Source organism: Helianthus annuus, chromosome 15 (genome assembly GCF_002127325.2).
Source record: "Helianthus annuus cultivar XRQ/B chromosome 15, HanXRQr2.0-SUNRISE, whole genome shotgun sequence".
NCBI classification, from domain to species: Eukaryota; Viridiplantae; Streptophyta; class Magnoliopsida; order Asterales; family Asteraceae; genus Helianthus; species Helianthus annuus.
In genome coordinates this window covers 14,912,556-14,926,960 of record NC_035447.2, presented here as the reverse complement: position 1 = coordinate 14,926,960, position 14,405 = coordinate 14,912,556, and positions in this window count along the sequence as shown.

Genomic DNA, 14,405 nt, shown 5'->3' with positions numbered 1-14,405 from the left:
TATTGGGGTAACCGGCCCAGGAATACACGACATACCCACACTTGGGTGTGCGACCGCTGATGTGTTGTGCAACTCGGAATATTGTGCGGTCGACTCTATAAGCCAACACTAGCATTTCACAAACAATCATGTACAATGAAAACACATTTATCCGTTGGACATAACACACACCCGATTATGATGTAGAACGGAGCATGAAGAGTAACGATACTAGTTGAGTGTTGCGAGGTTAGGCGATTCCAACCTTGAAAGTGCGGGTTGTCACATCATCCCCAACTTGAAAGAAATTTCGTCTCGAAATTTGACAAGTAACTATTCCAAAACGGCCAATAGTCCAAAACGGCAAAAAAAAAAAAAAAATATTAACTCATGATCCAAAACGACGAGATGTTAACTCAGGATGACTGTGGATTTTTTTTTTTCGCGGGTACCACATCATCCCCAACTTGAAAGGGAATTTCGTCCCGAAATTCGTCAATGACAGCAAGAGTTGTTTCAACCGCTTGAACAATTGAGGATACTAGAGCTCTATCCGACGTTCGTGTTTCCGTGTGAACTCCGGTCCACGTCTTGAGTTCCAACGAACTCTCACGATTGAAGTTCGACTGTGTTAACAGTGGGTTCCTCGAGAAGGGTATCGCAAGTGTTGCATCGAACAAACGCTTCTTTAGGTTCGAGACATAAATGACATCGCGTACATTACCTAATTCGTTAGGTAACTCGAGTTTGTGAGTTATATCACCAACCGTTCCTGAAATCCGAATGTCCCAGCGCACCACAAACTAAGCTTGCTACGTTTCCCATAGTGTACCGCACCCTCCCAGGGTGAGATTTCCGATACATTCGCCTTCAGCGAACTCCCAGTGTTCCCTAAGCTTATCAGCTTCCCTGACGGTCACGCGTTGCCGCCAAATGATTTTCGATCTGAACAATCTTCCCAAGAGGTTCGAGTACAAACTCTGGATCTGCGATTAGGTTGTCACCCATCTTAGTACAACAAGGAAGTGGGCATTGTCATCCATGCAATGCCTCAAACAGAGCTGTATGCATACAAAAACGGTAACGGCTGCAGTAGAGCTCACCCAAAGATAAGGGTCCTTCCCAAATGTTTACTATAATCAATCACACACATACTCGCCGCATGTCTTCGTGTGTCAGGATGGTTCGTTACCCTGCCCGGTTGTCCTACAGTGATAAGTAATGCTCGTGCCTAGATGTGAGCCAAGGGTGTTGCGTATTTTCTGCCATAAATCAGGTATAGCTCAAAATATGAGATACAGGGGTTGGTACCTCGTGCCCAGATAGCCGCCTCTCTCAGAGGAATATCCACAAGCTGTGAAGACTCGTCAGTTTCTTTGATTGCAAGAAGGTGTGCTGGTAATGTGAGACAATCAACGATCACCCATGTGGTATTGTTTCCGTTTCAGCTGCAAGTAGACATAACCCATGGCAGTCTGTTCTCGTTTCCATATGGGTGTTTCTGGTTGCTGATGCTTCACCTTGACTTCCCCATAAGTCAAGCATCATTCACATACATAGCTAGGTGGGCATTCATGTCCGATCACCAGTGCAAGATTTATAAATCCTAATATTTCTCACCACAACCTAGACGACTAGATTATCGAGGCCGGTGTGCTTTGCTCAACACGAGTTCCCTACAGTTGTCGTATAATGATATCCACATTTGTTCCATGAGGTAGCGTATATCATCCGACCTGCCACAGGTTGCTTCTCCATGCCCCGCATGGGTTCAACTTGAAAATTCTTTTCCTTCAGTTCTCCAGTTTGAACAGAGCGAGTCTGATCAGGTAAGTTAAAGTCGATAGTGAGCTATAAAGCTCGTGCACGTCCAGGTTTCAAAGTCGAAATCATTCAAAGGTTCCATCTAGCGATATCATTACATGGTTTAGCTCCTCCGAAACAACGGTACATGGGAGGCCCTTGTGATTGGTCCAAGTAACGCATCTGGTACCGTCCAAGCTGAAAAGATGTCCTCCTGCTTTGTCTCCTATGAATTTACCGCACTCCGCTGTGCTAAAGAGGTTGTATCGGCGTAATCTTCGGAAATCTCGCGATGAATCTGTGATAATGTCTGGCATCACCAAGGAATTGCTGCTTCCCGAAGGAATCTTTGGTGTCGATCAAATTTTTTTTTTTTTTAACCAAAATGGGTCTTAGCGAGATCCACGTGCATTCCCACTTCATTGTTTGTATGACCAAAAATGTGTACTTCTCGAATCCTGAAGTCACACTTGGGTAGACTTCGCACGTAGATGCTCCTCCCCTGGAAGCTCTACGATGAAATATAAGTGCTGATCATGGTGCTCCTTTCTCCTGAAAGTGATTCAAAACATCACAGATGAACACGGTTGGCGAATATGGCAAGACGGGGTTGGCACATACTACTCATGTGATCCTTAAGGCTGCTGGTGTGTTGGATAACTTCAGACAGCGAGAACATAAAATCGTAATGGTCGTACTGTGCCTGTAACGCCGTGTTAGAAGTCATCCTCCCCTAGGTCTTCCATCAAGTGACAGTCTGATCTGAAGTCGGTTTCCGAAAAGAAGCTTGATCATTGCAGCAGGTCAAGCAGGTTGTCGATGCGAGCTAGAGGGTGACGGTCTATGATTGCCACCTTGGGGTAGTCTGTATACGTACGAGAGGACTCGTCCTTCATTTCCTCAATAGAGCTCGGGCTTCCCAGGACAAGGGGCTAGATCGCTAAAACCCCCACCCGGTAGTTCCTGAAGTTGATTAGACAGTTCTTGCAATCCCTCATGGCACAAGACGGTTTGAAGTACGAGTGGTCAAGGTTGCTTCTAACGTGAGATTAAACTGAGATTCTGCCTAACGGTTGTGGAAGTAAGCCCGAAAGTTCCTCGTGTAGTAAACCAATAGGAATCACGAACAATTGGTGGATCATCGATCCTCTTTTTCCTTAGCCCTAACATCAGTAACGGTTGCTAACACAGCGGAGTAATCCCTCCGTAGGCACTTCTGGCCTTTATAGCTGAAATGGAGCTAAATTTTGCACTACTCTGATGCTCTAGATCAAATAACGATTCTCCACACGAAGTTTTCTCCTCATAGGGTATATCTGTGTGATTCCTGGATAGCCAATTCACACTAACTACTGCGCTATAACCATCGAGGAAGTAGAAGGAAGGTCGACGTCGAACACTTGTCCTACAAGGTCGAGTTTGCACCCCAACGAACATATGAGATTTCAATTGTCTTGCCATCAGTCGATTGCACAACAGGTTGGTTTCAAGAAGCATCGGGGTCAAACAGAACAGGAACGAGGTGTTTAGTTATCAAGAACGTGCATGCCACCGTGTTTCTATAATCCTGACATCGCCCATGCCAATCTTAAATGCCCTTCGACGAACATCATTTCCAGTGTTGCCTCTAAGGTCGTTGCTTGAAACGGAGCCTTACGATCTTTCACCACCCAAATCCATCTTTTCGCATACTGTACCACGTCCTAAAGCGTTGCACACTGAGCTGGTAGTCACACAGTTGACCCCCACGTCCTAAAGCGCTACACACTGAGCTGGTTAAAGATTCGATCGAAATCAATTTGCTGGTGTTCGCTGCCGGTAATCCGGGTCGCCCCAATACTGAGGTCGGTAAGGTAATACGCTTATCCTCTTGTCCATCTATCATGCAAGTTGATGGAGTGATACACAGTATGTTGCTAGAGTGTTACAAAAATGATCGCACTTCGGGATTTAAGACGCCAATACGTTAAGTTCTAACAAACGAAGAAAGGTAAGAAAGGTATAGACTAATCATTTGACGCTGCAGCATCGAACTCAAGGACGTTCGTGCAAGCACCTAACATTCTATCCAGTTCACTAGGCGTTCGGATGGGTGTTCAGGAAGTACTCATTAGCATCGAGATTCGTAAGGATTCAGAAAGAAATGAAAAGATCACATGCGAGGAGGAGACAATCACTGCTATGACTCCTATAGGTTTATTACGTTTCACATCGATCGAATAACAGAGCAAAACCCCTTTTTCACTTGTTAAGCCTCACTGGGACTCGCATGCACCCCACATTATTATTATGTGTGCACCCACAATAATATTGTGATTTGCATGCTTATCTCAGCTCCTCCTAACTCATGTCAAATGGTTCCTCAAACTCAAGTAGTAAGCAAAGAACATCACAAAATACGAGTCATGAATGTCTAAGGAAACACCACACTACCAATTACATATCACGTGCAAGTAATGAATTCATACTGTTGTGCTAAACGTGCAATCACATGTAGTATCATATGTAAACATTCACTAGTTATGCAGTACAAGGAGTAAACGAGAGACGAACCTTGCTATCTGGAGCTGAGTGTCATGGTCGTATTCTTGTTGTCAAAACAGTTCGGTTATAGTCTGGTTTTATAGAAAAACGTTTTAAAACCAAGTTCACTATAACCAGTGGCTCTGATACCAACTGTAACACCCCCAAAATTTCACCTGCGGAAACTCCGCGAGGCGTGTCACGCATCAGAGTTCGAGCCACCAATCACATTGAACCAATGATAAATATTAAAATAAGTCATGACACTATTTTACCAAAATAAGTTGCCAACATAATATTAATTCTCAAAAGTTGTGTAGCGGAAGCATGTAATAAGTTGTTTAGCAATTGTTTCGTAATAACGCTTAAAACCAATGTATTAAATGTATTTTAATCCAAGAGCCTCGATCCATGACCACTCCAGCACTCCCAGATAGCAAGCTTCCCAATTCCAAGATACCTAACGACCTGCGAGCATGTAACACGTGTATCAGACAAAGCTGGCGAGTTCACAGTTTTAGAAAATGTTTATTACCCGTTGTGTGTAAAACCGTTCAATAACCACTGCAAGTAATATTGTTAATATCTCATTTCCGAACAATGACGGCTCCTGAAATACACGACTGCCCTTCCCACGTACTCCTATCTAGTACTGGGCCAGACTGGGTCATTAGTTCACCTCCGTCCTCTACAGGCACGGGGTGAGGGTGCCAAACCTAAGTAGCGCTACTAACTAATACCCGATGAGGGACTTACAAAAGATGATAGGTGAGAATATTAACCAATATACTCGTTTTTACCCAAAGACTCATCCCCCCCCCCCATGGGATACCCACTGACTGTCCCCAACCACTGGGACGCATGCTCGAATGTAGTGAACTCACCTTGGTTTGCTCGGTTTGGTTAGTTACTTGTTTAATTGCTCCAATCAATCCTATCATAGTTACTGATAACGATCAGATTGATGCACCAAGATCCACTTATTGTAACAAGTTGTAAACACAGATTGGCCACTCATAGCACGTATGACGTAACGGTTCATGTACATACATATCACCAATTCATGAATTTCAAGAGCACTAATTCCTTTGTTTATTTACAACTAATCAAGGATTAATTCATGTAATTATATTCGCACAGAACCACACACACATACGTCAATGGATTCACACATCATCGGTACAACTTCTCCTAATCGGCCGGTTGTTAACAAGTTCTCATATTCTGTCATGTATAATATCAAATAGTGGTAATGTACTTACTAGAATATGAATTGCACAAGAGTGTGCCTATGGCCGAGAAGGGAAGGGCTTCGCTGGAAGGGGGGTCTCCACTGCCGTCGCCATCTAGAGAGGTGTAGGGTTTTCCATGTTTTCATAACAACGATACGTATTTTAACGTACACGCACATAAAGAATTCTTGGGCACAACAGATGCAGGCCAAATGAAAGGGTGGGCCGTAGCCAAAACATAAGTCGGCTACTTATCGTGTGCGTGAACAATAATCCCAAATACCCAGCTCTCATTCATGAACTCATACCCGTGTTTGAATATCGTTGGATTTCTCCTATTTTGACAACATTACTATGATTTTTAACGACTTGTCGACACTCATCGTCACAATATGAAAGCACTAATCCGAGATTATCATGGTTGTATCGAACAGGGGTCGGCACCTTTCGTTACGTACACAGTCACAAATATTAAGCAACAGATTAATACTACTATCACTAGTAGAAGAACGCCATTATTTCTAATGGTTTTCAAGCCATTTAGCAGAAATCCTTAGCACTTAGAACTATAACCAAAGAAATCGTTCTTTATTTCAAATTATACAACTGTGCATGACCAGGTTGTACCCTGAGCATGCATGGTTGTACACCTTCAGGAAAACCCAGCATAAGAACATCAACATCATCAGCATGTATTTTTTTTATATCACAGTATCATTATCATCATTCACTTAACAAGTTGGGGCATTATTCATACAACACTTCACAACCATCATTATTTTTCACTTACATCGTTATTCATACAACACTTAACGGGTTCGTTATTTAGCACACAAGAAGAAGAAGATGATATTATAACTACTCTAGATCACACGAACTCGTATGATCATAATCACAGTTCACACATTACATTTCACACATATTCACACAAAGTCAGACACAATCAATCAGAATTTAAACAAATACGATTATACTAACCAATCGAGCGTGTGAGAGGGAGAGAGCCGAATCGAGAGAAGGAGGGTTTCGAGTTCCTCCGGCGACGCCTTCGTGTCTCCGGTGAGCTGTGGTGCACTGTCGACGTGAGAGGAGATGTTATCAAATGTTTAAAAGTCGAAGGATGGTTCCTGTCGTGATCCTCCGCGTATCCCGATGACTTCGCTTGTTCCGCCAATAATCCGGCAATGGGAGGATGTTTATGGCGAGGTTTGTTGTTGTGCGAGGTAGAAGGCGTGACCAATGGTTTTGAAGGATGGCTGCCTAGATTGATGGAGCTATGGGGGAACGAAGGAACTGTCGCCGTTTGCATGAGGGACTAGGGTTTCCCAATGATTGCAAAAGAGAATATATATACCTATTCTCATAATTGGTGTATCCCAAGTGAATCAGTGGGTTGGGCCCCTAGTTGAGAGGAGTATGGCTCATATTGGGGTAACCGGCCCAGGAATACACGACATACCCACACTTGGGTGTGCGACCGCTGATGTGTTGTGCAACTCGGAATATTGTGCGGTCGACTCTATAAGCCAACACTAGCATTTCACAAACAATCATGTACAATGAAAACACATTTATCCGTTGGACATAACACACACCCGATTATGATGTAGAACGGAGCATGAAGAGTAACGATACTAGTTGAGTGTTGCGAGGTTAGGCGATTCCAACCTTGAAAGTGCGGGTTGTCACATCATCCCCAACTTGAAAGAAATTTCGTCTCGAAATTTGACAAGTAACTATTCCAAAACGGCCAATAGTCCAAAACGGCAAAAAAAAAAAAAAAGAAATTATTAACTCATGATCCAAAACGACGAGATGTTAACTCAGGATGACTGTGGATTTTTTTTTTCGCGGGTACCACATTTAAACTTTCATCAACTGTGATTTGTGCGAAAACAAAGCAGAATGTTTAAACATTAACAATCAGGTCGATACTTCCGTATACGCAGAGAAAGTCCAATGTTTAAACAAAATAAGAAAATAAAACAAGTTGAAGTTGTTTAGGCTTTAACCACCAGGTCGATACTTCCGTATACGCAGAGGAGGTCCAAAGCTTAAACGAAACAGCAAAGAAAATAAAGCAGAACGTTTAGGCAACAACATCCAGGTCGATACTCCCGTATACGCAGAGGATGTCCGATGCTTAAACAAAATAAAGAAATCAAACAAGTTTAAATCTTTGCAAAATGAAATGCACAATCACAGCGATTTTTCAGCAAAGTAGTGAAAGTTCACAAACTTAACCAGTTTTATGTCTTTCGACAATCAGCGATTACTGAGCAGGCACACAGTCAAGAAGGACAAAACTAAGTACTATGCTTTCAACCATGTTTCCCACTAGAACTAGGCTTTTTCATTTATATTTGTATCATTATCGCAAATCTACTAGTCTAGCTGAGCCTATCGTCACATCTTTAGTGAGATCGTTTATCACATTTGACATTTCATATCCTTAGCATGCTGTGATAGTCCACTGATTTACTATCATTTCCTCTTTTTCACAACAAAACTCGTTTTTAAATTTTTCGATGTTTTTGACATTTTCAAATTTTCTAATTTTTTTAAAATTTTTCTCCCCCTAAAATCAAAATATGTTTCAATTTTGATTTTCTGAGAAAATTTGAAACAAACTGTACAAACTTGACAACTTGATGAGGATCACTTCAATTCTCCATCCACTTGGCGTAAACAATCAGAACTCCCCCTCACAACAAACTATTTTCCCATTGTGATTTCAAAACACTTAAGTTTGTTTTAATCAAAATGGTTTTTCCGGAAAATTAGTTTTGTGTGTTGTTTCATAAACATGGAGTTTCATCACATTGTTCTTCAAATTACTATTTGTAGGAAAGATGAATCAAGTACAACTTAATGTCCCTGATTTATCTTTTAAAAGACGAAAAATCACCAGAGTGAAATTTCTCAAGAAATGTGCCGATTCATGTTCCACGCTTACCAACCTGGGAACTCCGGCAAGTCAGGTTTTTCATTTGAAAAGTTTCACCCAAGCCTGACTGTCCTTGGGTGATTTTGAATTCTTGTTTAGCAATGGAGGAAAGTTCGTATCATCCATTGTTAAATCTGAACTCTCAGATTTTACCTCAATAACTGGCTCTTCTGGTTTTGACGAACCAGAATCATTGCCTGAAGGTGGCTTGTCCGACTTTGATCTGTCAGATTCATCGCCGACCTTTTCCTTCTTCTTCCCTCTCTGTCCTGTCCTCAGATTTGTATCTGATGAATTCGTCTTGCTTGTTTTTGCGGCTGAGGGAATCGATTCATCAGAACTTTCAATCTTTTTGTTCGGTGAACCCGAGGACAAAATCTTCTCCAGATATTCTCTGGCTTTCTTCCTCTTCTTTCGCAGTTTGTCTTTCTGCCCTTGAGAAAGTTTCACTTTCTTTTCTTGAACTTTAGGTTCTTGGACCTTCTGTTCTTTGACATTCTGTTCTGAAACTTTCAGTACCTTGGGCTTGACAGTGACTTGTTTCTTTGCCAATTTCTGAGAATTAACCCTCAATCTTTCACTTGATTTCCTTGGGCAATCCCTGGCAATATGACCTTTGATTTGGCAGTTATAGCATCTTCTTGTCTCAAATCTTTGTCTCTGACAGTTAACAGCAATGTGTCCTTGATATCCACATTTGTAGCACACTCTGTTATCATACCAATCACCATTGTCATACCAAACGCTTAGATCAAAGCATTGTCTAGCGTGGTGATACTCCTTCCTCCTCTTGATTGTTGGATTTGTCTTTTGAGCACTGTGGTCAAACCTGCACCACTTATTACCAACAATTTTTGAGTTTTCGGTTTTCAATTTTTTTGGTTTTTGATTTCGATTGGATGATCGATCTGATGATCTTTTATTATCTTTTTGTTTCTGTTCTGCTTTCTTCTTCAAAGGCTTTTGCTTAGAACATTCACCTTTTTCGGTCGATTGCAAAACAGTTTTCTGAAATTTTTCTTTCAAATTTAAAAACAATTTTTGTTTTTCTTTTTTAACATTTTCATCATCGGATGCATCATCACAATCTTCAACTTTGACAGAGTCAAAGTTTGTGACACAGTCACTTATTGGAATAGAATTGATTGGTTTTGGACAGGGAAACTTCAAACTATCTGATGAAGTCACAAAACCTATCAATTTCTTCTCAAGTTCATCAATCTTGTTTCTGGAATTTTCAGCTTCTTTTTCAAGCTGAGATATTCTACCAAGATGAGACTTGATCACATTTTCATTCTCATTCTTCAAATTTTCAAGAACAGATTTTTCAATTTCCAAAATTTTTAACTGTTCTTGGAATTTTGATTCGTTCGCTTTCAAATTCTTGTTTTCCAACTTAATCCAGAAATCTTCATCTTCTGATGATTTCTGTTTTCTTTCAAAGTCTTTTTCTTTCTCTTTCAAAACCTTGTTTTCTGATGTCAAACTGTTTAAATTACCCAACAGTTTGTCATTTTCAACTTTCAGTTTCTCACAAATTTCCTGAATCATAAGAATCTGTTTATCATCAGCTTGCTTCTCATCTGTCAACTTCTTGATCTCCAATGCCAAAATTTTTGCACCTTTTATGAGTTTGTCATTATCGGTCTTAAAGTTGTCACATTTGAAACATATTGATGCATTCTTCACAGATTCTCCAACTTTTGAATCTTTTTCTTTCAAAATTTTGTTTTCCAATGTCCAACTGTCCAAATCACTTAACAGTTTGACATCGTCTGATTCAAATTTGTCACATCTTGAACACTTCTCGGTCATCTTTACATCCTCATCTTTCTTCTCAAGCTTGATCGCTGAAATTTCTTTAACCTGTTCCTCTACCTCTCGAACATTTTCATCAGATTTACATTTTGCTTCATCAGTTGCTTCACTTCTAATCTTTTGTAGTTCAAGTTCTCGCTTTTTAATCTTATCGATAAACTCACCCAAACTCACTCCTAAGTATCTCGTCTTCCAATCTGACAGATACGTTCTCCATTCATCACCCGGTAAAGCATTTTCCAGTTTGTTAACCCATTCCTCTTTTGTCTTGGTAATCTTCAAACTCACCATTATCCAATACAGCTCGACATACCTATTAATCAATTCTTCAATTGATTCTCCATCGATACCTGAAAAATTATTGAACTTGTTCAGTGCAATATTAATTGCAAAATCCATTTTCGTTATCAAACGATTCACAAAAACGAATTCTCAATTAATAATGAAATTCGAATAACAAAGATCAACAAATCGAGTGAGGATTCTCTTGGGCGAGGATCCTATTCTTGACAAACACCTTGGATAGCCTGCAATTAAACAAGTAAACAATCAGTTCAAACTGAACTGAAACCGTAAAAGTGTGTGTCGATGGAATTGATTTAGAACTCGTTTCGAAGATCCGTCGATTCAATCCAAAATTTTTCGGAGAAAATCTCTGTTATGTGATGCACTGATGGGCTTAGAAATATCTGGGCCACAAATACTTAACCACCACCAAGATTGGGTTTGTTGCCAATCGGGTCACAAAAAAACAAATCACATGGACTTGTGATATAAAATGGATGTGGGCTGCACAATCACATGGGCTTGTGGGCGACAACAGGAAAAACTTGGATTGGTCACAAAAAATTAGTGGGGCGGTGTAATATAGTGGGGCGGTTACAACTTAGTGGGTGGGCGGCAAGATTTGTCAACAAACAGTAGTGGGGCGGTGATTTGTCTTCAAGTACTAAATGAACTTGACCACCTTTTGATTGGGCAGTGGTCTTGGGTTGGTTAACATGGGCGGCTAACATGCAACCGACAACACCCTGTCAGCAACCTGTAAGTTCAGAACACTCATGAAAACGATGACTAATAAGCGATTCAACTCAATTGACTTAAAAGCGATCCAGATTAGTAACTTTTGAGCGGTTCACACATGTAACTTTGAGCGGTTCCAGAACTGAATTACGAGCGGTTCCAGTCATTGATTACGAGCGGTTCCACACCAATTTTCTAGCGGTTCCAGATGTTCACAAAGGCGGTTCCAAGCTGAATTTTCGAGCGGTTCATAGCTGAAATACGAGCGGTTCCAGACGTGATTTCGGACCAAAAAACCTCGATATCTCCAAAATTACATGGAATTTCGATCTGAAACTTAGTAGGGTTTTGATACTATGTATTTCGCACAAAATATCCAAAAATCAGATGATTTGGACCGTATTTACCTGTTCAATTTGACGTTTTTCAGTAAAAAACGTAAAGAATGAGTAGAAAGAAATGAAATTGATGAAATTCGGATCTGATTTGGCTCTGAATCGGCTGAAATCTGTACGAGAACGACGTGTTTGATCAAGCAATCGAGCTCCTAGCTCTGATACCACTTGTTGGACCGGTTTTGGCACCGTTCGATTGCGTAACGAACGTTTCACGTGCGGAATCCGTGAACGAACGTGACCGAACACACGATAACGTACTACTAACGTGATTTCATTGATAGATGTGACAATTCGGTACAAGATATCACGTTTACACTACTTTCTCTCTCTACTTTCTCTCTCTAGAAAGTCTCCTCTCCAAGAACTCTTCAAAGTCTAACTCAAGATCTCTAAAATCTCTAACTTCAACTATGACATAACTCCTATTTATATGGTCAAGGTAACTAAATGAAAGTTCACACTAATTACAAGATTGCCACCTTGCCATTTCTAACTAAATATGACAATACGTGCATGATTCCTTCCGGCTTTTCACTACAACTCGGATTGACGAAGGCGATAGACATGAAATGCATCAACAAAAACCACCTCCAGTTGTAAGAACCATGAGAACTACACCGTACGGGGCGAGTTGGACCAAATTTTTTTTCATAAACGTAGATGCGTGTATTATAAACACATTTGTAAAAAAAATTAAAATAAATGTCGTGTGTGTAGTTTTGAGCACCACAAGTTTGTTTTTACGGGTACCGTAAATTTTAAATAAAATTTACGGTACCCATAAAAATAAAATTTACGGTACCCGTAAAAACAAACTTGTGGTGCTCAAAACTACACTCACGACATTTTTTTTTGAATGTTTTTTTACAAATGTGTTTATAATACACGCATCTACGTTTATGAAAAAAAATTTGGTCCAACTCGCCCCGGATCAAAAACTTCGCATGGTTCTTACAACTGGATGTGGTTTTCATTTTAGCAGTCCCATATATATATATATATATATATATATATATATATATATATATATATATATATATATATATATATATATATATATATATATATATATATATATATATATATATATAGGGATCAGGAGAAAACGCTCAAAAGTGTGAGAACGATGAGAACGCATCCTGGCCAAACATGTGTCACGCGACGTAGAGAAGGGCGGAGGGGTTTTTTTGTCTTTTCAATCTTCTTTTATTTTCCCAACGCGGTATAATATTTTCTGACGTCTAAGTTTTTTTTGGCGTTAATTGTATTTATTAACCTTTTTGGCGTTGAATTAATTGTTTTGTGTAGATAATTTTTTTGGCGTTATAGCGTTTTCTGGTCAATTTTTTGGCGTTTTGTGTTGTTCTGTATAATAATTCACTACGAGTCATTAATAAGATTACAATAAGACCAATTTTTTTTTTGCGTTTAGTGAATTTTTTGGCGTTTAATACATTTTACAAGGTGCTTTGCCAGCACCCGTTCTCTCAGTTTTCATACTACTGGCGTTTTGGTGTTTGTAGTTTTTGGCGTTTTATATAATAATGTATTTTATTTATAGAGAATTAGATAACAAAACAACATATATTTTCTGACGTCTAAGTTTTTTTTGGCGTTAATTGTATTTATTAACCTTTTTGGCGTTGAATTAATTGTTTTGTATAGATATTTTTTTTGGCTTTATAGCATTTTTTGGTCAATTTTTTGGCGTTTTGTGTTGTTCTGTATAATAATTCACTACGAGTCACTAATAAGATTACAATAAGACCAATTTTTTTTGGCGTTTAGTGAATTTTTTGGCGTTTAATACATTTTACAAGGTGCTTTGCCCGCACCCGTTCTCCCAGTTTTCATACTACTGGCGTTTTGGTGTTTGTAGTTTTGGCGTTTTATATAATAATGTATTTTATTTATAGTGAATTAGATAACAAAACAACATATAACTTGATATCAAAACAATATAAAATGAAAATAAAAAAAAATATAAAATGGTAATCTAATTTCTCTTCCGAATCTTCACTGTCATCAGCCTCTTTCTTCTTGAATTTGTTTTGGCGTTTTGAACCTTTTTTAATACTTTAGCTAGATGCCAACTTTCCTACATAACCCTGTCTTTTTCAGAAGAAGCTACTTAGTGGCATCCTGAGTTCTGGTGTAATATTCTTGTTTGGTGGCATGTCATTGAAGATCAACTCTTGATTGATGCTATTTATAATAATGGAGTCCAAAATAGCATTTTACACTTGTGTTGATCCCTTTATTCCATGCCGATATTCATCAAGAACAAAGCTCACATGATGGCATATCACTGTCATCAGTCTCTTTTTCTTGAATATTTGTCCATCTCATTCAGCAAAATATTATTGAGATAACCCCCTTAGAAGAAGAATCCATTTCAGTGAAAGCTTTGCCATCTCTGGCGTTTTAAAGTGAGTGGTTTCTAGAGGATATGGCGTTTGTGTTTTCTGGGTGTGATCAATTTCATTGTGTATAGACCCCTCTCTTATAGGAGTTTTTTTTGCGCGTAGTTTAGGCGGGACTTTTTTTATTGTAATAAGTGATAGTAATAAAGTAACTGTCTTTTCAGTTACTGTTTTTGTATTTACTGTGTTGATCAGCTTTTATCAGTTTTATAGGTTATAGACGTCCCATCTTCTAAGTTTGACGTTTTTTTAAATGGCG